The 25351-nt window shown below is 50.3% G+C and overlaps 13 non-coding genes across 13 annotated transcripts; all 13 read left to right on the forward strand.

The window, feature by feature from the left end:
• Positions 1-638: 638 nt before the first annotated feature.
• On the forward strand, positions 639-830 carry LOC148141377 (U2 spliceosomal RNA). The gene has a single exon (XR_015752679.1). It is a non-coding gene; the product is annotated as a U2 spliceosomal RNA (small nuclear RNA).
• Positions 831-2660: 1830 nt separating this feature from the next.
• On the forward strand, positions 2661-2852 carry LOC148141378 (U2 spliceosomal RNA). Its single transcript, XR_015752681.1, has one exon. It is a non-coding gene; the product is annotated as a U2 spliceosomal RNA (small nuclear RNA).
• Positions 2853-4682: 1830 nt separating this feature from the next.
• Positions 4683-4874, forward strand: LOC148141379 (U2 spliceosomal RNA). Its single transcript, XR_015752682.1, has one exon. It is a non-coding gene; the product is annotated as a U2 spliceosomal RNA (small nuclear RNA).
• Positions 4875-6704: 1830 nt separating this feature from the next.
• LOC148141380 (U2 spliceosomal RNA) lies at positions 6705-6896 on the forward strand. The gene has a single exon (XR_015752683.1). It is a non-coding gene; the product is annotated as a U2 spliceosomal RNA (small nuclear RNA).
• A 1826-nt stretch (positions 6897-8722) lies between these two features.
• LOC148141381 (U2 spliceosomal RNA) lies at positions 8723-8914 on the forward strand. The gene has a single exon (XR_015752684.1). It is a non-coding gene; the product is annotated as a U2 spliceosomal RNA (small nuclear RNA).
• A 1831-nt stretch (positions 8915-10745) lies between these two features.
• LOC148141382 (U2 spliceosomal RNA) lies at positions 10746-10937 on the forward strand. Its single transcript, XR_015752685.1, has one exon. It is a non-coding gene; the product is annotated as a U2 spliceosomal RNA (small nuclear RNA).
• Positions 10938-12767: 1830 nt separating this feature from the next.
• On the forward strand, positions 12768-12959 carry LOC148141383 (U2 spliceosomal RNA). The gene has a single exon (XR_015752686.1). It is a non-coding gene; the product is annotated as a U2 spliceosomal RNA (small nuclear RNA).
• Positions 12960-14785: 1826 nt separating this feature from the next.
• Positions 14786-14977, forward strand: LOC148141384 (U2 spliceosomal RNA). The gene has a single exon (XR_015752687.1). It is a non-coding gene; the product is annotated as a U2 spliceosomal RNA (small nuclear RNA).
• Positions 14978-16807: 1830 nt separating this feature from the next.
• LOC148141385 (U2 spliceosomal RNA) lies at positions 16808-16999 on the forward strand. The gene has a single exon (XR_015752688.1). It is a non-coding gene; the product is annotated as a U2 spliceosomal RNA (small nuclear RNA).
• A 1829-nt stretch (positions 17000-18828) lies between these two features.
• On the forward strand, positions 18829-19020 carry LOC148141386 (U2 spliceosomal RNA). Its single transcript, XR_015752689.1, has one exon. It is a non-coding gene; the product is annotated as a U2 spliceosomal RNA (small nuclear RNA).
• A 1829-nt stretch (positions 19021-20849) lies between these two features.
• Positions 20850-21041, forward strand: LOC148141387 (U2 spliceosomal RNA). Its single transcript, XR_015752690.1, has one exon. It is a non-coding gene; the product is annotated as a U2 spliceosomal RNA (small nuclear RNA).
• A 1826-nt stretch (positions 21042-22867) lies between these two features.
• Positions 22868-23059, forward strand: LOC148141388 (U2 spliceosomal RNA). Its single transcript, XR_015752692.1, has one exon. It is a non-coding gene; the product is annotated as a U2 spliceosomal RNA (small nuclear RNA).
• Positions 23060-24885: 1826 nt separating this feature from the next.
• Positions 24886-25077, forward strand: LOC148141389 (U2 spliceosomal RNA). The gene has a single exon (XR_015752693.1). It is a non-coding gene; the product is annotated as a U2 spliceosomal RNA (small nuclear RNA).
• Positions 25078-25351: the final 274 nt, after the last annotated feature.

Consider the following 25351-nt stretch of genomic DNA (forward strand, 5'->3'; position numbering starts at 1 on the left):
ATCCCGAGATCACCCTGGTGGTGAGCTGCTCTCTCGAACCGCTGCAGTCCATGTGCTGTCGGTAGCCCCGCGATGCTGTTTGGGCGGGGATTCCAGATTTTGACCCAGTGACACCGGAGGAACAACGATATATTTGCAATTCAGGACAGCGAGTGCCTCGGGAAAGAACTTGCGAATGGTGGTGTTCCCACGGATCTGCTGCCGTCATCCCTCAAGGCTGTGTTGGCCATGGGTTTGGAAGGTTGCTGCCTGAGGAATTCTGGTGAATCTTGTAGATGCCGGGGAAATGACCCTGCCGCCGCCGCCGCCGCTGCTGCTGTCCCCGATCACCGGGAGAATGACCCTGCTGCTGTCCCCGATCAGCGGGAGAAACCTCTCTGCAGTCGACCTGACGTGCGCTTCCATGGCGGCTCCGGCCCGTGCCATCTGATTGGTCGTCAGCGCGATCTACGCGGCTAGGTAACAGATGGACAGAAAACCACGGGGAAAGCACAGCGACTGCTGCAAAGTGATCTTCCGATCTGGTCGGAAATCTTGGACGGTACACGGTAAGGGAATAAACGAACTTTGAATATCATCAAACTGATGGAAAGGATAGTCGGCAAATATGACCCCCACCGTTGGAGTATTAATGTGCTATCGCTTCTCGGCCTTTTGGCTCGGAATATGTGTAGTTTCTGTTCTTATCAGTTTAATCGCTGATATCTCCCGAACGTGGGAGTGTTTGTATTAAATGGATTTTTGGAGCAGGGAGATGGCTTAAGGGCTTGCTCTGTCCCCTCCATGTATCAGCCTGGTATTGCAGTGTTTCCAGGAATGGTGCAGCCAATGCCTACTAGCCAAGTTCAAAAGCAGGTTAATGGAATGTGAATCTCTTGCCTTTGCTAGTTTGCCGTGTTGATTGCAGTGATTGTTCCATCTGTTGTCTTTTCAGTTGCATGAAACTATCATCTTTTGTTACCAGTTTTCTGTCTTATGATCCTGCTCTGCAGTTACCTGACGAAGGTGCAGCACGCTGAAAGCCAGGACAGGGTAACCCCCATATCCGCGGCCCGAACGTGATACAGGGAACATTCTGGAACCAGGGGGCTGCCAGGAAGGTAACTTTCCAATTTAAATGAATGGGTTTGCCCCTATCCGCCGTTTCGGTCTTCTGCGGTCGGTCTTGGAACGTATCCCACCGATGGTACGGCGGGGGTGGTGGTGACTGCTGTACTTCCAAATAACCCCGTTGAGCTGTAACCTGGTGTTTTGGGATTTTTAACACAGTCAAATCAGGTTGTGGGATCCCATAACTCAGCCAATGTCAAATGGCTATCAGATCAGCCCCCACAATCCCTTCCCCACACCCACCGACGCATCAAATTTATCCGAATATTTTCTTGAACAAGAAAGAAATGGCTTTGGTCTGTTTCCTGAATAGAGTGAAACCCCCATCTCTGTTTGTTTCTTCGCAAACTACTACGCGGAAGCAACCTGCTTTAGTGGCTATGCCTGCACGTAAAGATTATTCACACAGACGATCGCCCGAGGCTGGAACTCACTTCAGCTCCCTGGTGCCACGAGGCAGCCGTACTAACCACTGAGCCACCGTGCCACCCGTACGATTTGGAATGGTTTGTCATCATTTGTGGTGCAAGTAGCAAAATAGTTGTCAGTTTGTCAACTGGATCGGCTTCAAATGTTCTCCGCAATCTGCAGTAATGTGAACGGAGAGGTCAAATCGAGCTGCTTGTGGCGATGAGGTGCACTTGCAGCGTGACCTGTTTACATAGGGAGATCAGCTCCCTCCCCATTCTACACAGAGAGTCGGATACAAGTAGAGAGGATATTGAAAGTGGACGATAAAGAAAGGGTGCACGGACGTAATTCACTTTTCACAACTTTTCAGATTGATGTGGAATGCCAAGGAGCGAATCCTGTACGTGAGGGAAACAATGATTCGCATCAATGGGCAAGCGACACGAACACAAGGGGAGGAAATGAATAGGATCTTTCTGTCAAGGCCAACATTTCTTGCCCATCCCGAGATCACCCTGGTGGTGAGCTGCTCTCTCGCACCGCTGCAGTCCATGTGCTGTCGGTAGCCCCGCGATGCTGTTTGGGCGGGGATTCCAGATTTTGACCCAGTGACACCGGAGGAACAACGATATATTTGCAATTCAGGACAGCGAGTGCCTCGGGAAAGAACTTGCGAATGGTGGTGTTCCCACGGATCTGCTGCCGTCATCCCTCAAGGCTGTGTTGGCCATGGGTTTGGAAGGTTGCTGCCTGAGGAATTCTGGTGAATCTTGTAGATGCCGGGGAAATGACCCTGCCGCCGCCGCCGCCGCTGCTGCTGTCCCCGATCACCGGGAGAATGACCCTGCTGCTGTCCCCGATCAGCGGGAGAAACCTCTCTGCAGTCGACCTGACGTGCGCTTCCATGGCGGCTCCGGCCCGTGCCATCTGATTGGTCGTCAGCGCGATCTACGCGGCTAGGTAACAGATGGACAGAAAACCACGGGGAAAGCACTGCGACTGCTGCAAAGTGATCTTCCGATCTGGTCGGAAATCTTGGAAGGGACACGGTAAGGGAATAAACGAACTTTGAATATCATCAAACTGATGGAAAGGATAGTCGGCAAATATGACCCCCACCGTTGGAGTATTAATGTGCTATCGCTTCTCGGCCTTTTGGCTCGGAATATGTGTAGTTTCTGTTCTTATCAGTTTAATCGCTGATATCTCCCGAACGTGGGAGTGTTTGTATTAAATGGATTTTTGGAGCAGGGAGATGGCTTAAGGGCTTGCTCTGTCCCCTCCATGTATCAGCCTGGTATTGCAGTGTTTCCAGGAATGGTGCAGCCAATGCCTACTAGCCAAGTTCAAAAGCAGGTTAATGGAATGTGAATCTCTTGCCTTTGCTAGTTTGCCGTGTTGATTGCAGTGATTGTTCCATCTATTGTCTTTTCAGTTGCATGAAACTATCATCTTTTGTTACCAGTTTTCTGTCTTATGATCCTGCTCTGCAGTTACCTGACGAAGGTGCAGCACGCTGAAAGCCAGGACAGGGTAACCCCCATATCCGCGGCCCGAACGTGATACAGGGAACATTCTGGAACCAGGGGGCTGCCAGGAAGGTAACTTTCCAATTTAAATGAATGGGTTTGCCCCTATCCGCCGTTTCGGTCTTCTGCGGTCGGTCTTGGAACGTATCCCACCGATGGTACGGCGGGGGTGGTGGTGACTGCTGTACTTCCAAATAACCCCGTTGAGCTGTAACCTGGTGTTGTGGGATTTTTAACACAGTCAAATCAGGTTGTGGGATCCCATAACTCAGCCAATGTCAAATGGCTATCAGATCAGCCCCCACAATCCCTTCCCCACACCCACCGACGCATCAAATTTATCCGAATATTTTCTTGAACAAGAAAGAAATGGCTTTGGTCTGTTTCCTGAATAGAGTGAAACCCCCATCTCTGTTTGTTTCTTCGCAAACTACTATACGGAAGCAACCTGCTTTAGTGGCTATGTCTGCACGTAAAGATTATTCACACAGACGATCGCCCGAGGCTGGAACTCACTTCAGCTCCCTGGTGCCACGAGGCAGCCGTACTAACCACTGAGCCACAATGCCACCCGTACGATTTGGAATGGTTTGTCATCGTTTGTGGTGCAAGTAGCAAAATAGTTGTCAGTTTGTCAACTGGATCGGCTTCAAATGTTCTCAGCAATCTGCAGTAATGTGAACGGAGAGGTCAAATCGAGCTGCTTGTGGCGATGAGGTGCGCTTGCAGCGTGACCTGTTTACATAGGGAGATCAGCTCCCTCCCCATTCTACACAGAGAGTCGGATACAAGTAGAGAGGATATTGAAAGTGGACGATAAAGAAAGGGTGCACGGACGTAATTCACTTTTCACAACTTTTCAGATTGATGTGGAATGCCAAGGAGCGAATCCTGTACGTGAGGGAAACAATGATTCGCATTTATGGGCGAGCGACACGAACACAAGGGGAGGAAATGAATAGGATCTTTCTGTCAAGGCCAACATTTCTTGCCCATCCCGAGATCACCCTGGTGGTGAGCTGCTCTCTCGAACCGCTGCAGTCCATGTGCTGTCGGTAGCCCCGCGATGCTGTTTGGGCGGGGATTCCAGATTTTGACCCAGTGACACCGGAGGAACAACGATATATTTGCAATTCAGGACAGCGAGTGCCTCGGGAAAGAACTTGCGAATGGTGGTGTTCCCACGGATCTGCTGCCGTCATCCCTCAAGGCTGTGTTGGCCATGGGTTTGGAAGGTTGCTGCCTGAGGAATTCTGGTGAATCTTGTAGATGCCGGGGAAATGACCCTGCCGCCGCCGCCGCCGCTGCTGCTGTCCCCGATCACCGGGAGAATGACCCTGCTGCTGTCCCCGATCAGCGGGAGAAACCTCTCTGCAGTCGACCTGACGTGCGCTTCCATGGCGGCTCCGGCCCGTGCCATCTGATTGGTCGTCAGCGCGATCTACGCGGCTAGGTAACAGATGGACAGAAAACCACGGGGAAAGCACAGCGACTGCTGCAAAGTGATCTTCCGATCTGGTCGGAAATCTTGGACGGTACACGGTAAGGGAATAAACGAACTTTGAATATCATCAAACTGATGGAAAGGATAGTCGGCAAATATGACCCCCACCGTTGGAGTATTAATGTGCTATCGCTTCTCGGCCTTTTGGCTCGGAATATGTGTAGTTTCTGTTCTTATCAGTTTAATCGCTGATATCTCCCGAACGTGGGAGTGTTTGTATTAAATGGATTTTTGGAGCAGGGAGATGGCTTAAGGGCTTGCTCTGTCCCCTCCATGTATCAGCCTGGTATTGCAGTGTTTCCAGGAATGGTGCAGCCAATGCCTACTAGCCAAGTTCAAAAGCAGGTTAATGGAATGTGAATCTCTTGCCTTTGCTAGTTTGCCGTGTTGATTGCAGTGATTGTTCCATCTGTTGTCTTTTCAGTTGCATGAAACTATCATCTTTTGTTACCAGTTTTCTGTCTTATGATCCTGCTCTGCAGTTACCTGACGAAGGTGCAGCACGCTGAAAGCCAGGACAGGGTAACCCCCATATCCGCGGCCCGAACGTGATACAGGGAACATTCTGGAACCAGGGGGCTGCCAGGAAGGTAACTTTCCAATTTAAATGAATGGGTTTGCCCCTATCCGCCGTTTCGGTCTTCTGCGGTCGGTCTTGGAACGTATCCCACCGATGGTACGGCGGGGGTGGTGGTGACTGCTGTACTTCCAAATAACCCCGTTGAGCTGTAACCTGGTGTTTTGGGATTTTTAACACAGTCAAATCAGGTTGTGGGATCCCATAACTCAGCCAATGTCAAATGGCTATCAGATCAGCCCCCACAATCCCTTCCCCACACCCACCGACGCATCAAATTTATCCGAATATTTTCTTGAACAAGAAAGAAATGGCTTTGGTCTGTTTCCTGAATAGAGTGAAACCCCCATCTCTGTTTGTTTCTTCGCAAACTACTACGCGGAAGCAACCTGCTTTAGTGGCTATGCCTGCACGTAAAGATTATTCACACAGACGATCGCCCGAGGCTGGAACTCACTTCAGCTCCCTGGTGCCACGAGGCAGCCGTACTAACCACTGAGCCACCGTGCCACCCGTACGATTTGGAATGGTTTGTCATCATTTGTGGTGCAAGTAGCAAAATAGTTGTCAGTTTGTCAACTGGATCGGCTTCAAATGTTCTCCGCAATCTGCAGTAATGTGAACGGAGAGGTCAAATCGAGCTGCTTGTGGCGATGAGGTGCACTTGCAGCGTGACCTGTTTACATAGGGAGATCAGCTCCCTCCCCATTCTACACAGAGAGTCGGATACAAGTAGAGAGGATATTGAAAGTGGACGATAAAGAAAGGGTGCACGGACGTAATTCACTTTTCACAACTTTTCAGATTGATGTGGAATGCCAAGGAGCGAATCCTGTACGTGAGGGAAACAATGATTCGCATCAATGGGCAAGCGACACGAACACAAGGGGAGGAAATGAATAGGATCTTTCTGTCAAGGCCAACATTTCTTGCCCATCCCGAGATCACCCTGGTGGTGAGCTGCTCTCTCGCACCGCTGCAGTCCATGTGCTGTCGGTAGCCCCGCGATGCTGTTTGGGCGGGGATTCCAGATTTTGACCCAGTGACACCGGAGGAACAACGATATATTTGCAATTCAGGACAGCGAGTGCCTCGGGAAAGAACTTGCGAATGGTGGTGTTCCCACGGATCTGCTGCCGTCATCCCTCAAGGCTGTGTTGGCCATGGGTTTGGAAGGTTGCTGCCTGAGGAATTCTGGTGAATCTTGTAGATGCCGGGGAAATGACCCTGCCGCCGCCGCCGCCGCTGCTGCTGTCCCCGATCACCGGGAGAATGACCCTGCTGCTGTCCCCGATCAGCGGGAGAAACCTCTCTGCAGTCGACCTGACGTGCGCTTCCATGGCGGCTCCGGCCCGTGCCATCTGATTGGTCGTCAGCGCGATCTACGCGGCTAGGTAACAGATGGACAGAAAACCACGGGGAAAGCACTGCGACTGCTGCAAAGTGATCTTCCGATCTGGTCGGAAATCTTGGAAGGGACACGGTAAGGGAATAAACGAACTTTGAATATCATCAAACTGATGGAAAGGATAGTCGGCAAATATGACCCCCACCGTTGGAGTATTAATGTGCTATCGCTTCTCGGCCTTTTGGCTCGGAATATGTGTAGTTTCTGTTCTTATCAGTTTAATCGCTGATATCTCCCGAACGTGGGAGTGTTTGTATTAAATGGATTTTTGGAGCAGGGAGATGGCTTAAGGGCTTGCTCTGTCCCCTCCATGTATCAGCCTGGTATTGCAGTGTTTCCAGGAATGGTGCAGCCAATGCCTACTAGCCAAGTTCAAAAGCAGGTTAATGGAATGTGAATCTCTTGCCTTTGCTAGTTTGCCGTGTTGATTGCAGTGATTGTTCCATCTCTTGTCTTTTCAGTTGCATGAAACTATCATCTTTTGTTACCAGTTTTCTGTCTTATGATCCTGCTCTGCAGTTACCTGACGAAGGTGCAGCACGCTGAAAGCCAGGACAGGGTAACCCCCATATCCGCGGCCCGAACGTGATACAGGGAACATTCTGGAACCAGGGGGCTGCCAGGAAGGTAACTTTCCAATTTAAATGAATGGGTTTGCCCCTATCCGCCGTTTCGGTCTTCTGCGGTCGGTCTTGGAACGTATCCCACCGATGGTACGGCGGGGGTGGTGGTGACTGCTGTACTTCCAAATAACCCCGTTGAGCTGTAACCTGGTGTTGTGGGATTTTTAACACAGTCAAATCAGGTTGTGGGATCCCATAACTCAGCCAATGTCAAATGGCTATCAGATCAGCCCCCACAATCCCTTCCCCACACCCACCGACGCATCAAATTTATCCGAATATTTTCTTGAACAAGAAAGAAATGGCTTTGGTCTGTTTCCTGAATAGAGTGAAACCCCCATCTCTGTTTGTTTCTTCGCAAACTACTATACGGAAGCAACCTGCTTTAGTGGCTATGTCTGCACGTAAAGATTATTCACACAGACGATCGCCCGAGGCTGGAACTCACTTCAGCTCCCTGGTGCCACGAGGCAGCCGTACTAACCACTGAGCCACAATGCCACCCGTACGATTTGGAATGGTTTGTCATCGTTTGTGGTGCAAGTAGCAAAATAGTTGTCAGTTTGTCAACTGGATCGGCTTCAAATGTTCTCAGCAATCTGCAGTAATGTGAACGGAGAGGTCAAATCGAGCTGCTTGTGGCGATGAGGTGCACTTGCAGCGTGACCTGTTTACATAGGGAGATCAGCTCCCTCCCCATTCTACACAGAGAGTCGGATACAAGTAGAGAGGATATTGAAAGTGGACGATAAAGAAAGGGTGCACGGACGTAATTCACTTTTCACAACTTTTCAGATTGATGTGGAATGCCAAGGAGCGAATCCTGTACGTGAGGGAAACAATGATTCGCATTTATGGGCGAGCGACACGAACACAAGGGGAGGAAATGAATAGGATCTTTCTGTCAAGGCCAACATTTCTTGCCCATCCCGAGATCACCCTGGTGGTGAGCTGCTCATCGAACCGCTGCAGTCCATGTGCTGTCGGTAGCCCCGCGATGCTGTTTGGGCGGGGATTCCAGATTTTGACCCAGTGACACCGGAGGAACAACGATATATTTGCAATTCAGGACAGCGAGTGCCTCGGGAAAGAACTTGCGAATGGTGGTGTTCCCACGGATCTGCTGCCGTCATCCCTCAAGGCTGTGTTGGCCATGGGTTTGGAAGGTTGCTGCCCGAGGAATTCTGGTGAATCTTGTAGATGCCGGGGAAATGACCCTGCCGCCGCCGCTGCTGCTGCTGTCCCCGATCAGCGGGAGAATGACCCTGCTGCTGTCCCCGATCAGCGGGAGAAACCTCTCTGCAGTCGACCTGACGTGCGCTTCCATGGCGGCTCCGGCCCGTGCCATCTGATTGGTCGTCAGCGCGATCTACGCGGCTAGGTAACAGATGGACAGAAAACCACGGGGAAAGCACAGCGACTGCTGCAAAGTGATCTTCCGATCTGGTCGGAAATCTTGGAAGGTACACGGTAAGGGAATAAACGAACTTTGAATATCATCAAACTGATGGAAAGGATAGTCGGCAAATATGACCCCCACCGTTGGAGTATTAATGTGCTATCGCTTCTCGGCCTTTTGGCTCGGAATATGTGTAGTTTCTGTTCTTATCAGTTTAATCGCTGATATCTCCCGAACGTGGGAGTGTTTGTATTAAATGGATTTTTGGAGCAGGGAGATGGCTTAAGGGCTTGCTCTGTCCCCTCCATGTATCAGCCTGGTATTGCAGTGTTTCCAGGAATGGTGCAGCCAATGCCTACTAGCCAAGTTCAAAAGCAGGTTAATGGAATGTGAATCTCTTGCCTTTGCTAGTTTGCTGTGTTGATTGCAGTGATTGTTCCATCTATTGTCTTTTCAGTTGCATGAAACTATCAATCTTTTGTTACCAGTTTTCTGTCTTATGATCCTGCTCTGCAGTTACCTGACGAAGGTGCAGCACGCTGAAAGCCAGGACAGGGTAACCCCCATATCCGCGGCCCGAACGTGATACAGGGAACATTCTGGAACCAGGGGGCTGCCAGGAAGGTAACTTTCCAATTTAAATGAATGGGTTTGCCCCTATCCGCCGTTTCGGTCTTCTGCGGTCGGTCTTGGAACGTATCCCACCGATGGTACGGCGGGGGTGGTGGTGACTGCTGTACTTCCAAATAACCCCGTTGAGCTGTAACCTGGTGTTGTGGGATTTTTAACACAGTCAAATCAGGTTGTGGGATCCCATAACTCAGCCAATGTCAAATGGCTATCAGATCAGCCCCCACAATCCCTTCCCCACACCCACCGACGCATCAAATTTATCCGAATATTTTCTTGAACAAGAAAGAAATGGCTTTGGTCTGTTTCCTGAATAGAGTGAAACCCCCATCTCTGTTTGTTTCTTCGCAAACTACTATACGGAAGCAACCTGCTTTAGTGGCTATGTCTGCACGTAAAGATTATTCACACAGACGATCGCCCGAGGCTGGAACTCACTTCAGCTCCCTGGTGCCACGAGGCAGCCGTACTAACCACTGAGCCACAATGCCACCCGTACGATTTGGAATGGTTTGTCATCGTTTGTGGTGCAAGTAGCAAAATAGTTGTCAGTTTGTCAACTGGATCGGCTTCAAATGTTCTCAGCAATCTGCAGTAATGTGAACGGAGAGGTCAAATCGAGCTGCTTGTGGCGATGAGGTGCGCTTGCAGCGTGACCTGTTTACATAGGGAGATCAGCTCCCTCCCCATTCTACACAGAGAGTCGGATACAAGTAGAGAGGATATTGAAAGTGGACGATAAAGAAAGGGTGCACGGACGTAATTCACTTTTCACAACTTTTCAGATTGATGTGGAATGCCAAGGAGCGAATCCTGTACGTGAGGGAAACAATGATTCGCATTTATGGGCGAGCGACACGAACACAAGGGGAGGAAATGAATAGGATCTTTCTGTCAAGGCCAACATTTCTTGCCCATCCCGAGATCACCCTGGTGGTGAGCTGCTCTCTCGAACCGCTGCAGTCCATGTGCTGTCGGTAGCCCCGCGATGCTGTTTGGGCGGGGATTCCAGATTTTGACCCAGTGACACCGGAGGAACAACGATATATTTGCAATTCAGGACAGCGAGTGCCTCGGGAAAGAACTTGCGAATGGTGGTGTTCCCACGGATCTGCTGCCGTCATCCCTCAAGGCTGTGTTGGCCATGGGTTTGGAAGGTTGCTGCCTGAGGAATTCTGGTGAATCTTGTAGATGCCGGGGAAATGACCCTGCCGCCGCCGCCGCCGCTGCTGCTGTCCCCGATCACCGGGAGAATGACCCTGCTGCTGTCCCCGATCAGCGGGAGAAACCTCTCTGCAGTCGACCTGACGTGCGCTTCCATGGCGGCTCCGGCCCGTGCCATCTGATTGGTCGTCAGCGCGATCTACGCGGCTAGGTAACAGATGGACAGAAAACCACGGGGAAAGCACAGCGACTGCTGCAAAGTGATCTTCCGATCTGGTCGGAAATCTTGGACGGTACACGGTAAGGGAATAAACGAACTTTGAATATCATCAAACTGATGGAAAGGATAGTCGGCAAATATGACCCCCACCGTTGGAGTATTAATGTGCTATCGCTTCTCGGCCTTTTGGCTCGGAATATGTGTAGTTTCTGTTCTTATCAGTTTAATCGCTGATATCTCCCGAACGTGGGAGTGTTTGTATTAAATGGATTTTTGGAGCAGGGAGATGGCTTAAGGGCTTGCTCTGTCCCCTCCATGTATCAGCCTGGTATTGCAGTGTTTCCAGGAATGGTGCAGCCAATGCCTACTAGCCAAGTTCAAAAGCAGGTTAATGGAATGTGAATCTCTTGCCTTTGCTAGTTTGCCGTGTTGATTGCAGTGATTGTTCCATCTGTTGTCTTTTCAGTTGCATGAAACTATCATCTTTTGTTACCAGTTTTCTGTCTTATGATCCTGCTCTGCAGTTACCTGACGAAGGTGCAGCACGCTGAAAGCCAGGACAGGGTAACCCCCATATCCGCGGCCCGAACGTGATACAGGGAACATTCTGGAACCAGGGGGCTGCCAGGAAGGTAACTTTCCAATTTAAATGAATGGGTTTGCCCCTATCCGCCGTTTCGGTCTTCTGCGGTCGGTCTTGGAACGTATCCCACCGATGGTACGGCGGGGGTGGTGGTGACTGCTGTACTTCCAAATAACCCCGTTGAGCTGTAACCTGGTGTTTTGGGATTTTTAACACAGTCAAATCAGGTTGTGGGATCCCATAACTCAGCCAATGTCAAATGGCTATCAGATCAGCCCCCACAATCCCTTCCCCACACCCACCGACGCATCAAATTTATCCGAATATTTTCTTGAACAAGAAAGAAATGGCTTTGGTCTGTTTCCTGAATAGAGTGAAACCCCCATCTCTGTTTGTTTCTTCGCAAACTACTACGCGGAAGCAACCTGCTTTAGTGGCTATGCCTGCACGTAAAGATTATTCACACAGACGATCGCCCGAGGCTGGAACTCACTTCAGCTCCCTGGTGCCACGAGGCAGCCGTACTAACCACTGAGCCACCGTGCCACCCGTACGATTTGGAATGGTTTGTCATCATTTGTGGTGCAAGTAGCAAAATAGTTGTCAGTTTGTCAACTGGATCGGCTTCAAATGTTCTCCGCAATCTGCAGTAATGTGAACGGAGAGGTCAAATCGAGCTGCTTGTGGCGATGAGGTGCACTTGCAGCGTGACCTGTTTACATAGGGAGATCAGCTCCCTCCCCATTCTACACAGAGAGTCGGATACAAGTAGAGAGGATATTGAAAGTGGACGATAAAGAAAGGGTGCACGGACGTAATTCACTTTTCACAACTTTTCAGATTGATGTGGAATGCCAAGGAGCGAATCCTGTACGTGAGGGAAACAATGATTCGCATCAATGGGCAAGCGACACGAACACAAGGGGAGGAAATGAATAGGATCTTTCTGTCAAGGCCAACATTTCTTGCCCATCCCGAGATCACCCTGGTGGTGAGCTGCTCTCTCGCACCGCTGCAGTCCATGTGCTGTCGGTAGCCCCGCGATGCTGTTTGGGCGGGGATTCCAGATTTTGACCCAGTGACACCGGAGGAACAACGATATATTTGCAATTCAGGACAGCGAGTGCCTCGGGAAAGAACTTGCGAATGGTGGTGTTCCCACGGATCTGCTGCCGTCATCCCTCAAGGCTGTGTTGGCCATGGGTTTGGAAGGTTGCTGCCTGAGGAATTCTGGTGAATCTTGTAGATGCCGGGGAAATGACCCTGCCGCCGCCGCCGCCGCTGCTGCTGTCCCCGATCACCGGGAGAATGACCCTGCTGCTGTCCCCGATCAGCGGGAGAAACCTCTCTGCAGTCGACCTGACGTGCGCTTCCATGGCGGCTCCGGCCCGTGCCATCTGATTGGTCGTCAGCGCGATCTACGCGGCTAGGTAACAGATGGACAGAAAACCACGGGGAAAGCACTGCGACTGCTGCAAAGTGATCTTCCGATCTGGTCGGAAATCTTGGAAGGGACACGGTAAGGGAATAAACGAACTTTGAATATCATCAAACTGATGGAAAGGATAGTCGGCAAATATGACCCCCACCGTTGGAGTATTAATGTGCTATCGCTTCTCGGCCTTTTGGCTCGGAATATGTGTAGTTTCTGTTCTTATCAGTTTAATCGCTGATATCTCCCGAACGTGGGAGTGTTTGTATTAAATGGATTTTTGGAGCAGGGAGATGGCTTAAGGGCTTGCTCTGTCCCCTCCATGTATCAGCCTGGTATTGCAGTGTTTCCAGGAATGGTGCAGCCAATGCCTACTAGCCAAGTTCAAAAGCAGGTTAATGGAATGTGAATCTCTTGCCTTTGCTAGTTTGCCGTGTTGATTGCAGTGATTGTTCCATCTATTGTCTTTTCAGTTGCATGAAACTATCATCTTTTGTTACCAGTTTTCTGTCTTATGATCCTGCTCTGCAGTTACCTGACGAAGGTGCAGCACGCTGAAAGCCAGGACAGGGTAACCCCCATATCCGCGGCCCGAACGTGATACAGGGAACATTCTGGAACCAGGGGGCTGCCAGGAAGGTAACTTTCCAATTTAAATGAATGGGTTTGCCCCTATCCGCCGTTTCGGTCTTCTGCGGTCGGTCTTGGAACGTATCCCACCGATGGTACGGCGGGGGTGGTGGTGACTGCTGTACTTCCAAATAACCCCGTTGAGCTGTAACCTGGTGTTGTGGGATTTTTAACACAGTCAAATCAGGTTGTGGGATCCCATAACTCAGCCAATGTCAAATGGCTATCAGATCAGCCCCCACAATCCCTTCCCCACACCCACCGACGCATCAAATTTATCCGAATATTTTCTTGAACAAGAAAGAAATGGCTTTGGTCTGTTTCCTGAATAGAGTGAAACCCCCATCTCTGTTTGTTTCTTCGCAAACTACTATACGGAAGCAACCTGCTTTAGTGGCTATGTCTGCACGTAAAGATTATTCACACAGACGATCGCCCGAGGCTGGAACTCACTTCAGCTCCCTGGTGCCACGAGGCAGCCGTACTAACCACTGAGCCACAATGCCACCCGTACGATTTGGAATGGTTTGTCATCGTTTGTGGTGCAAGTAGCAAAATAGTTGTCAGTTTGTCAACTGGATCGGCTTCAAATGTTCTCAGCAATCTGCAGTAATGTGAACGGAGAGGTCAAATCGAGCTGCTTGTGGCGATGAGGTGCACTTGCAGCGTGACCTGTTTACATAGGGAGATCAGCTCCCTCCCCATTCTACACAGAGAGTCGGATACAAGTAGAGAGGATATTGAAAGTGGACGATAAAGAAAGGGTGCACGGACGTAATTCACTTTTCACAACTTTTCAGATTGATGTGGAATGCCAAGGAGCGAATCCTGTACGTGAGGGAAACAATGATTCGCATTTATGGGCGAGCGACACGAACACAAGGGGAGGAAATGAATAGGATCTTTCTGTCAAGGCCAACATTTCTTGCCCATCCCGAGATCACCCTGGTGGTGAGCTGCTCATCGAACCGCTGCAGTCCATGTGCTGTCGGTAGCCCCGCGATGCTGTTTGGGCGGGGATTCCAGATTTTGACCCAGTGACACCGGAGGAACAACGATATATTTGCAATTCAGGACAGCGAGTGCCTCGGGAAAGAACTTGCGAATGGTGGTGTTCCCACGGATCTGCTGCCGTCATCCCTCAAGGCTGTGTTGGCCATGGGTTTGGAAGGTTGCTGCCCGAGGAATTCTGGTGAATCTTGTAGATGCCGGGGAAATGACCCTGCCGCCGCCGCTGCTGCTGCTGTCCCCGATCAGCGGGAGAATGACCCTGCTGCTGTCCCCGATCAGCGGGAGAAACCTCTCTGCAGTCGACCTGACGTGCGCTTCCATGGCGGCTCCGGCCCGTGCCATCTGATTGGTCGTCAGCGCGATCTACGCGGCTAGGTAACAGATGGACAGAAAACCACGGGGAAAGCACAGCGACTGCTGCAAAGTGATCTTCCGATCTGGTCGGAAATCTTGGAAGGTACACGGTAAGGGAATAAACGAACTTTGAATATCATCAAACTGATGGAAAGGATAGTCGGCAAATATGACCCCCACCGTTGGAGTATTAATGTGCTATCGCTTCTCGGCCTTTTGGCTCGGAATATGTGTAGTTTCTGTTCTTATCAGTTTAATCGCTGATATCTCCCGAACGTGGGAGTGTTTGTATTAAATGGATTTTTGGAGCAGGGAGATGGCTTAAGGGCTTGCTCTGTCCCCTCCATGTATCAGCCTGGTATTGCAGTGTTTCCAGGAATGGTGCAGCCAATGCCTACTAGCCAAGTTCAAAAGCAGGTTAATGGAATGTGAATCTCTTGCCTTTGCTAGTTTGCTGTGTTGATTGCAGTGATTGTTCCATCTATTGTCTTTTCAGTTGCATGAAACTATCAATCTTTTGTTACCAGTTTTCTGTCTTATGATCCTGCTCTGCAGTTACCTGACGAAGGTGCAGCACGCTGAAAGCCAGGACAGGGTAACCCCCATATCCGCGGCCCGAACGTGATACAGGGAACATTCTGGAACCAGGGGGCTGCCAGGAAGGTAACTTTCCAATTTAAATGAATGGGTTTGCCCCTATCCGCCGTTTCGGTCTTCTGCGGTCGGTCTTGGAACGTATCCCACCGATGGTACGGCGGGGGTGGTGGTGACTGCTGTACTTCCAAATAACCCCGTTGAGCTGTAACCTGGTGTTTTGGGATTTTTAACACAGTCAAATCAGGTTGTGGGATCCCATAACTCAGCCAATGTCAAATGGCTATCAGATCAGCCCCCACAATCCCTTCCCCACACCCACCGACGCATCAAATTTATCCGAATATTTTCTTGAACAAGAAAGAAATGGCTTTGGTCTGTTTCCTGAATAGAGTGAAACCCCCATCTCTGTTTGTTTCTTCGCAAACTACTATACGGAAGCAACCTGCTTTAGTGGCTATGTCTGCACGTAAAGATTATTCACACAGACGATCGCCCGAGGCTGGAACTCACTTCAGCTCCCTGGTGCCACGAGGCAGCCGTACTAACCACTGAGCCACAATGCCACCCGTACGATTTGGAATGGTTTGTCATCGTTTGTGGTGCAAGTAGCAAAATAGTTGTCAGTTTGTCAACTGGATCGGCTTCAAATGTTCTCAGCAATCTGCAGTAATGTGAACGGAGAGGTCAAATCGAGCTGCTTGTGGCGATGAGGTGCGCTTGCAGCGTGACCTGTTTACATAGGGAGATCAGCTCCCTCCCCATTCTACACAGAGAGTCGGATACAAGTAGAGAGGATATTGAAAGTGGACGATAAAGAAAGGGTGCACGGACGTAATTCACTTTTCACAACTTTTCAGATTGATGTGGAATGCCAAGGAGCGAATCCTGTACGTGAGGGAAACAATGATTCGCATTTATGGGCGAGCGACACGAACACAAGGGGAGGAAATGAATAGGATCTTTCTGTCAAGGCCAACATTTCTTGCCCATCCCGAGATCACCCTGGTGGTGAGCTGCTCATCGAACCGCTGCAGTCCATGTGCTGTCGGTAGCCCCGCGATGCTGTTTGGGCGGGGATTCCAGATTTTGACCCAGTGACACCGGAGGAACAACGATATATTTGCAATTCAGGACAGCGAGTGCCTCGGGAAAGAACTTGCGAATGGTGGTGTTCCCACGGATCTGCTGCCGTCATCCCTCAAGGCTGTGTTGGCCATGGGTTTGGAAGGTTGCTGCCCGAGGAATTCTGGTGAATCTTGTAGATGCCGGGGAAATGACCCTGCCGCCGCCGCCGCCGCTGCTGCTGTCCCCGATCACCGGGAGAATGACCCTGCTGCTGTCCCCGATCAGCGGGAGAAACCTCTCTGCAGTCGACCTGACGTGCGCTTCCATGGCGGCTCCGGCCCGTGCCATCTGATTGGTCGTCAGCGCGATCTACGCGGCTAGGTAACAGATGGACAGAAAACCACGGGGAAAGCACAGCGACTGCTGCAAAGTGATCTTCCGATCTGGTCGGAAATCTTGGAAGGTACACGGTAAGGGAATAAACGAACTTTGAATATCATCAAACTGATGGAAAGGATAGTCGGCAAATATGACCCCCACCGTTGGAGTATTAATGTGCTATCGCTTCTCGGCCTTTTGGCTCGGAATATGTGTAGTTTCTGTTCTTATCAGTTTAATCGCTGATATCTCCCGAACGTGGGAGTGTTTGTATTAAATGGATTTTTGGAGCAGGGAGATGGCTTAAGGGCTTGCTCTGTCCCCTCCATGTATCAGCCTGGTATTGCAGTGTTTCCAGGAATGGTGCAGCCAATGCCTACTAGCCAAGTTCAAAAGCAGGTTAATGGAATGTGAATCTCTTGCCTTTGCTAGTTTGCCGTGTTGATTGCAGTGATTGTTCCATCTGTTGTCTTTTCAGTTGCATGAAACTATCATCTTTTGTTACCAGTTTTCTGTCTTATGATCCTGCTCTGCAGTTACCTGACGAAGGTGCAGCACGCTGAAAGCCAGGACAGGGTAACCCCCATATCCGCGGCCCGAACGTGATACAGGGAACATTCTGGAACCAGGGGGCTGCCAGGAAGGTAACTTTCCAATTTAAATGAATGGGTTTGCCCCTATCCGCCGTTTCGGTCTTCTGCGGTCGGTCTTGGAACGTATCCCACCGATGGTACGGCGGGGGTGGTGGTGACTGCTGTACTTCCAAATAACCCCGTTGAGCTGTAACCTGGTGTTTTGGGATTTTTAACACAGTCAAATCAGGTTGTGGGATCCCATAACTCAGCCAATGTCAAATGGCTATCAGATCAGCCCCCACAATCCCTTCCCCACACCCACCGACGCATCAAATTTATCCGAATATTTTCTTGAACAAGAAAGAAATGGCTTTGGTCTGTTTCCTGAATAGAGTGAAACCCCCATCTCTGTTTGTTTCTTCGCAAACTACTATACGGAAGCAACCTGCTTTAGTGGCTATGTCTGCACGTAAAGATTATTCACACAGACGATCGCCCGAGGCTGGAACTCACTTCAGCTCCCTGGTGCCACGAGGCAGCCGTACTAACCACTGAGCCACAATGCCACCCGTACGATTTGGAATGGTTTGTCATCGTTTGTGGTGCAAGTAGCAAAATAGTTGTCAGTTTGTCAACTGGATCGGCTTCAAATGTTCTCAGCAATCTGCAGTAATGTGAACGGAGAGGTCAAATCGAGCTGCTTGTGGCAATGAGGTGCGCTTGCAGCGTGACCTGTTTACATAGGGAGATCAGCTCCCTCCCCATTCTACACAGAGAGTCGGATACAAGTAGAGAGGATATTGAAAGTGGACGATAAAGAAAGGGTGCACGGACGTAATTCACTTTTCACAACTTTTCAGATTGATGTGGAATGCCAAGGAGCGAATCCTGTACGTGAGGGAAACAATGATTCGCATTTATGGGCGAGCGACACGAACACAAGGGGAGGAAATGAATAGGATCTTTCTGTCAAGGCCAACATTTCTTGCCCATCCCGAGATCACCCTGGTGGTGAGCTGCTCATCGAACCGCTGCAGTCCATGTGCTGTCGGTAGCCCCGCGATGCTGTTTGGGCGGGGATTCCAGATTTTGACCCAGTGACACCGGAGGAACAACGATATATTTGCAATTCAGGACAGCGAGTGCCTCGGGAAAGAACTTGCGAATGGTGGTGTTCCCACGGATCTGCTGCCGTCATCCCTCAAGGCTGTGTTGGCCATGGGTTTGGAAGGTTGCTGCCCGAGGAATTCTGGTGAATCTTGTAGATGCCGGGGAAATGACCCTGCCGCCGCCGCCGCCGCTGCTGCTGTCCCCGATCACCGGGAGAATGACCCTGCTGCTGTCCCCGATCAGCGGGAGAAACCTCTCTGCAGTCGACCTGACGTGCGCTTCCATGGCGGCTCCGGCCCGTGCCATCTGATTGGTCGTCAGCGCGATCTACGCGGCTAGGTAACAGATGGACAGAAAACCACGGGGAAAGCACAGCGACTGCTGCAAAGTGATCTTCCGATCTGGTCGGAAATCTTGGAAGGTACACGGTAAGGGAATAAACGAACTTTGAATATCATCAAACTGATGGAAAGGATAGTCGGCAAATATGACCCCCACCGTTGGAGTATTAATGTGCTATCGCTTCTCGGCCTTTTGGCTCGGAATATGTGTAGTTTCTGTTCTTATCAGTTTAATCGCTGATATCTCCCGAACGTGGGAGTGTTTGTATTAAATGGATTTTTGGAGCAGGGAGATGGCTTAAGGGCTTGCTCTGTCCCCTCCATGTATCAGCCTGGTATTGCAGTGTTTCCAGGAATGGTGCAGCCAATGCCTACTAGCCAAGTTCAAAAGCAGGTTAATGGAATGTGAATCTCTTGCCTTTGCTAGTTTGCCGTGTTGATTGCAGTGATTGTTCCATCTCTTGTCTTTTCAGTTGCATGAAACTATCATCTTTTGTTACCAGTTTTCTGTCTTATGATCCTGCTCTGCAGTTACCTGACGAAGGTGCAGCACGCTGAAAGCCAGGACAGGGTAACCCCCATATCCGCGGCCCGAACGTGATACAGGGAACATTCTGGAACCAGGGGGCTGCCAGGAAGGTAACTTTCCAATTTAAATGAATGGGTTTGCCCCTATCCGCCGTTTCGGTCTTCTGCGGTCGGTCTTGGAACGTATCCCACCGATGGTACGGCGGGGGTGGTGGTGACTGCTGTACTTCCAAATAACCCCGTTGAGCTGTAACCTGGTGTTTTGGGATTTTTAACACAGTCAAATCAGGTTGTGGGATCCCATAACTCAGCCAATGTCAAATGGCTATCAGATCAGCCCCCACAATCCCTTCCCCACACCCACCGACGCATCAAATTTATCCGAATATTTTCTTCAACAAGAAAGAAATGGCTTTGGTCTGTTTCCTGAATAGAGTGAAACCCCCATCTCTGTTTGTTTCTTCGCAAACTACTATACGGAAGCAACCTGCTTTAGTGGCTATGTCTGCACGTAAAGATTATTCACACAGACGATCGCCCGAGGCTGGAACTCACTTCAGCTCCCTGGTGCCACGAGGCAGCCGTACTAACCACTGAGCCACAATGCCACCCGTACGATTTGGAATGGTTTGTCATCGTTTGTGGTGCAAGTAGCAAAATAGTTGTCAGTTTGTCAACTGGATCGGCTTCAAATGTTCTCAGCAATCTGCAGTAATGTGAACGGAGAGGTCAAATCGAGCTGCTTGTGGCAATGAGGTGCGCTTGCAGCGTGACCTGTTTACATAGGGAGATCAGCTCCCTCCCCATTCTACACAGAGAGTCGGATACAAGTAGAGAGGATATTGAAAGTGGACGATAAAGAAAGGGTGCACGGACGTAATTCACTTTTCACAACTTTTCAGATTGATGTGGAATGCCAAGGAGCGAATCCTGTACGTGAGGGAAACAATGATTCGCATTTATGGGCGAGCGACACGAACACAAGGGGAGGAAATGAATAGGATCTTTCTGTCAAGGCCAACATTTCTTGCCCATCCCGAGATCACCCTGGTGGTGAGCTGCTCATCGAACCGCTGCAGTCCATGTGCTGTCGGTAGCCCCGCGATGCTGTTTGGGCGGGGATTCCAGATTTTGACCCAGTGACACCGGAGGAACAACGATATATTTGCAATTCAGGACAGCGAGTGCCTCGGGAAAGAACTTGCGAATGGTGGTGTTCCCACGGATCTGCTGCCGTCATCCCTCAAGGCTGTGTTGGCCATGGGTTTGGAAGGTTGCTGCCCGAGGAATTCTGGTGAATCTTGTAGATGCCGGGGAAATGACCCTGCCGCCGCCGCCGCCGCTGCTGCTGTCCCCGATCACCGGGAGAATGACCCTGCTGCTGTCCCCGATCAGCGGGAGAAACCTCTCTGCAGTCGACCTGACGTGCGCTTCCATGGCGGCTCCGGCCCGTGCCATCTGATTGGTCGTCAGCGCGATCTACGCGGCTAGGTAACAGATGGACAGAAAACCACGGGGAAAGCACAGCGACTGCTGCAAAGTGATCTTCCGATCTGGTCGGAAATCTTGGAAGGTACACGGTAAGGGAATAAACGAACTTTGAATATCATCAAACTGATGGAAAGGATAGTCGGCAAATATGACCCCCACCGTTGGAGTATTAATGTGCTATCGCTTCTCGGCCTTTTGGCTCGGAATATGTGTAGTTTCTGTTCTTATCAGTTTAATCGCTGATATCTCCCGAACGTGGGAGTGTTTGTATTAAATGGATTTTTGGAGCAGGGAGATGGCTTAAGGGCTTGCTCTGTCCCCTCCATGTATCAGCCTGGTATTGCAGTGTTTCCAGGAATGGTGCAGCCAATGCCTACTAGCCAAGTTCAAAAGCAGGTTAATGGAATGTGAATCTCTTGCCTTTGCTAGTTTGCCGTGTTGATTGCAGTGATTGTTCCATCTGTTGTCTTTTCAGTTGCATGAAACTATCATCTTTTGTTACCAGTTTTCTGTCTTATGATCCTGCTCTGCAGTTACCTGACGAAGGTGCAGCACGCTGAAAGCCAGGACAGGGTAACCCCCATATCCGCGGCCCGAACGTGATACAGGGAACATTCTGGAACCAGGGGGCTGCCAGGAAGGTAACTTTCCAATTTAAATGAATGGGTTTGCCCCTATCCGCCGTTTCGGTCTTCTGCGGTCGGTCTTGGAACGTATCCCACCGATGGTACGGCGGGGGTGGTGGTGACTGCTGTACTTCCAAATAACCCCGTTGAGCTGTAACCTGGTGTTTTGGGATTTTTAACACAGTCAAATCAGGTTGTGGGATCCCATAACTCAGCCAATGTCAAATGGCTATCAGATCAGCCCCCACAATCCCTTCCCCACACCCACCGACGCATCAAATTTATCCGAATATTTTCTTCAACAAGAAAGAAATGGCTTTGGTCTGTTTCCTGAATAGAGTGAAACCCCCATCTCTGTTTGTTTCTTCGCAAACTACTATACGGAAGCAACCTGCTTTAGTGGCTATGTCTGCACGTAAAGATTATTCACACAGACGATCGCCCGAGGCTGGAACTCACTTCAGCTCCCTGGTGCCACGAGGCAGCCGTACTAACCACTGAGCCACAATGCCACCCGTACGATTTGGAATGGTTTGTCATCGTTTGTGGTGCAAGTAGCAAAATAGTTGTCAGTTTGTCAACTGGATCGGCTTCAAATGTTCTCAGCAATCTGCAGTAATGTGAACGGAGAGGTCAAATCGAGCTGCTTGTGGCAATGAGGTGCGCTTGCAGCGTGACCTGTTTACATAGGGAGATCAGCTCCCTCCCCATTCTACACAGAGAGTCGGATACAAGTAGAGAGGATATTGAAAGTGGACGATAAAGAAAGGGTGCACGGACGTAATTCACTTTTCACAACTTTTCAGATTGATGTGGAATGCCAAGGAGCGAATCCTGTACGTGAGGGAAACAATGATTCGCATTTATGGGCGAGCGACACGAACACAAGGGGAGGAAATGAATAGGATCTTTCTGTCAAGGCCAACATTTCTTGCCCATCCCGAGATCACCCTGGTGGTGAGCTGCTCATCGAACCGCTGCAGTCCATGTGCTGTCGGTAGCCCCGCGATGCTGTTTGGGCGGGGATTCCAGATTTTGACCCAGTGACACCGGAGGAACAACGATATATTTGCAATTCAGGACAGCGAGTGCCTCGGGAAAGAACTTGCGAATGGTGGTGTTCCCACGGATCTGCTGCCGTCATCCCTCAAGGCTGTGTTGGCCATGGGTTTGGAAGGTTGCTGCCCGAGGAATTCTGGTGAATCTTGTAGATGCCGGGGAAATGACCCTGCCGCCGCCGCCGCTGCTGCTGTCCCCGATCAGCGGGAGAATGACCCTGCTGCTGTCCCCGATCAGCGGGAGAAACCTCTCTGCAGTCGACCTGACGTGCGCTTCCATGGCGGCTCCGGCCCGTGCCATCTGATTGGTCGTCAGCGCGATCTGCGCGGCTAGGTAACAGATGGACAGAAAACCACGGGGAAAGCACAGCGACTGCTGCAAAGTGATCTTCCGATCTGGTCGGAAATCTTGGAAGGTACACGGTAAGGGAATAAACGAACTTTGAATATCATCAAGCTGATGGAAAGGATAGTCGGCAAATATGACCCCCACCGTTGGAGTATTAATGTGCTATCGCTTCTCGGCCTTTTGGCTCGGAATATGTGTAGTTTCTGTTCTTATCAGTTTAATCGCTGATATCTCCCGAACGTGGGAGTGTTTGTATTAAATGGATTTTTGGAGCAGGGAGATGGCTTAAGGGCTTGCTCTGTCCCCTCCATGTATCAGCCTGGTATTGCAGTGTTTCCAGGAATGGTGCAGCCAATGCCTACTAGCCAAGTTCAAAAGCAGGTTAATGGAATGTGAATCTCTTGCCTTTGCTAGTTTGCCGTGTTGATTGCAGTGATTGTTCCATCTGTTGTCTTTTCAGTTGCATGAAACTATCATCTTTTGTTACCAGTTTTCTGTCTTATGATCCTGCTCTGCAGTTACCTGACGAAGGTGCAGCACGCTGAAAGCCAGGACAGGGTAACCCCCATATCCGCGGCCCGAACGTGATACAGGGAACATTCTGGAACCAGGGGGCTGCCAGGAAGGTAACTTTCCAATTTAAATGAATGGGTTTGCCCCTATCCGCCGTTTCGGTCTTCTGCGGTCGGTCTTGGAACGTATCCCACCGATGGTACGGCGGGGGTGGTGGTGACTGCTGTACTTCCAAATAACCCCGTTGAGCTGTAACCTGGTGTTTTGGGATTTTTAACACAGTCAAATCAGGTTGTGGGATCCCATAACTCAGCCAATGTCAAATGGCTATCAGATCAGCCCCCACAATCCCTTCCCCACACCCACCGACGCATCAAATTTATCCGAATATTTTCTTCAACAAGAAAGAAATGGCTTTGGTCTGTTTCCTGAATAGAGTGAAACCCCCATCTCTGTTTGTTTCTTCGCAAACTACTATACGGAAGCAACCTGCTTTAGTGGCTATGTCTGCACGTAAAGATTATTCACACAGACGATCGCCCGAGGCTGGAACTCACTTCAGCTCCCTGGTGCCACGAGGCAGCCGTACTAACCACTGAGCCACAATGCCACCCGTACGATTTGGAATGGTTTGTCATCGTTTGTGGTGCAAGTAGCAAAATAGTTGTCAGTTTGTCAACTGGATCGGCTTCAAATGTTCTCAGCAATCTGCAGTAATGTGAACGGAGAGGTCAAATCGAGCTGCTTGTGGCAATGAGGTGCGCTTGCAGCGTGACCTGTTTACATAGGGAGATCAGCTCCCTCCCCATTCTACACAGAGAGTCGGATACAAGTAGAGAGGATATTGAAAGTGGACGATAAAGAAAGGGTGCACGGACGTAATTCACTTTTCACAACTTTTCAGATTGATGTGGAATGCCAAGGAGCGAATCCTGTACGTGAGGGAAACAATGATTCGCATTTATGGGCGAGCGACACGAACACAAGGGGAGGAAATGAATAGGATCTTTCTGTCAAGGCCAACATTTCTTGCCCATCCCGAGATCACCCTGGTGGTGAGCTGCTCATCGAACCGCTGCAGTCCATGTGCTGTCGGTAGCCCCGCGATGCTGTTTGGGCGGGGATTCCAGATTTTGACCCAGTGACACCGGAGGAACAACGATATATTTGCAATTCAGGACAGCGAGTGCCTCGGGAAAGAACTTGCGAATGGTGGTGTTCCCACGGATCTGCTGCCGTCATCCCTCAAGGCTGTGTTGGCCATGGGTTTGGAAGGTTGCTGCCCGAGGAATTCTGGTGAATCTTGTAGATGCCGGGGAAATGACCCTGCCGCCGCCGCCGCTGCTGCTGTCCCCGATCAGCGGGAGAATGACCCTGCTGCTGTCCCCGATCAGCGGGAGAAACCTCTCTGCAGTCGACCTGACGTGCGCTTCCATGGCGGCTCCGGCCCGTGCCATCTGATTGGTCGTCAGCGCGATCTGCGCGGCTAGGTAACAGATGGACAGAAAACCACGGGGAAAGCACAGCGACTGCTGCAAAGTGATCTTCCGATCTGGTCGGAAATCTTGGAAGGTACACGGTAAGGGAATAAACGAACTTTGAATATCATCAAGCTGATGGAAAGGATAGTCGGCAAATATGACCCCCACCGTTGGAGTATTAATGTGCTATCGCTTCTCGGCCTTTTGGCTCGGAATATGTGTAGTTTCTGTTCTTATCAGTTTAATCGCTGATATCTCCCGAACGTGGGAGTGTTTGTATTAAATGGATTTTTGGAGCAGGGAGATGGCTTAAGGGCTTGCTCTGTCCCCTCCATGTATCAGCCTGGTATTGCAGTGTTTCCAGGAATGGTGCAGCCAATGCCTACTAGCCAAGTTCAAAAGCAGGTTAATGGAATGTGAATCTCTTGCCTTTGCTAGTTTGCCGTGTTGATTGCAGTGATTGTTCCATCTCTTGTCTTTTCAGTTGCATGAAACTATCATCTTTTGTTACCAGTTTTCTGTCTTATGATCCTGCTCTGCAGTTACCTGACGAAGGTGCAGCACGCTGAAAGCCAGGACAGGGTAACCCCCATATCCGCGGCCCGAACGTGCTACAGGGAACATTCTGGAACCAGGGGGCTGCCAGGAAGGTAA

The sequence above is a fragment of the Chiloscyllium plagiosum genome, unplaced genomic scaffold (assembly GCF_037043375.1).
Source record: "Chiloscyllium plagiosum isolate Xiang-an unplaced genomic scaffold, Cpla_swu_hap1 HiC_scaffold_33, whole genome shotgun sequence".
NCBI classification, from domain to species: domain Eukaryota; kingdom Metazoa; phylum Chordata; class Chondrichthyes; order Orectolobiformes; family Hemiscylliidae; genus Chiloscyllium; species Chiloscyllium plagiosum.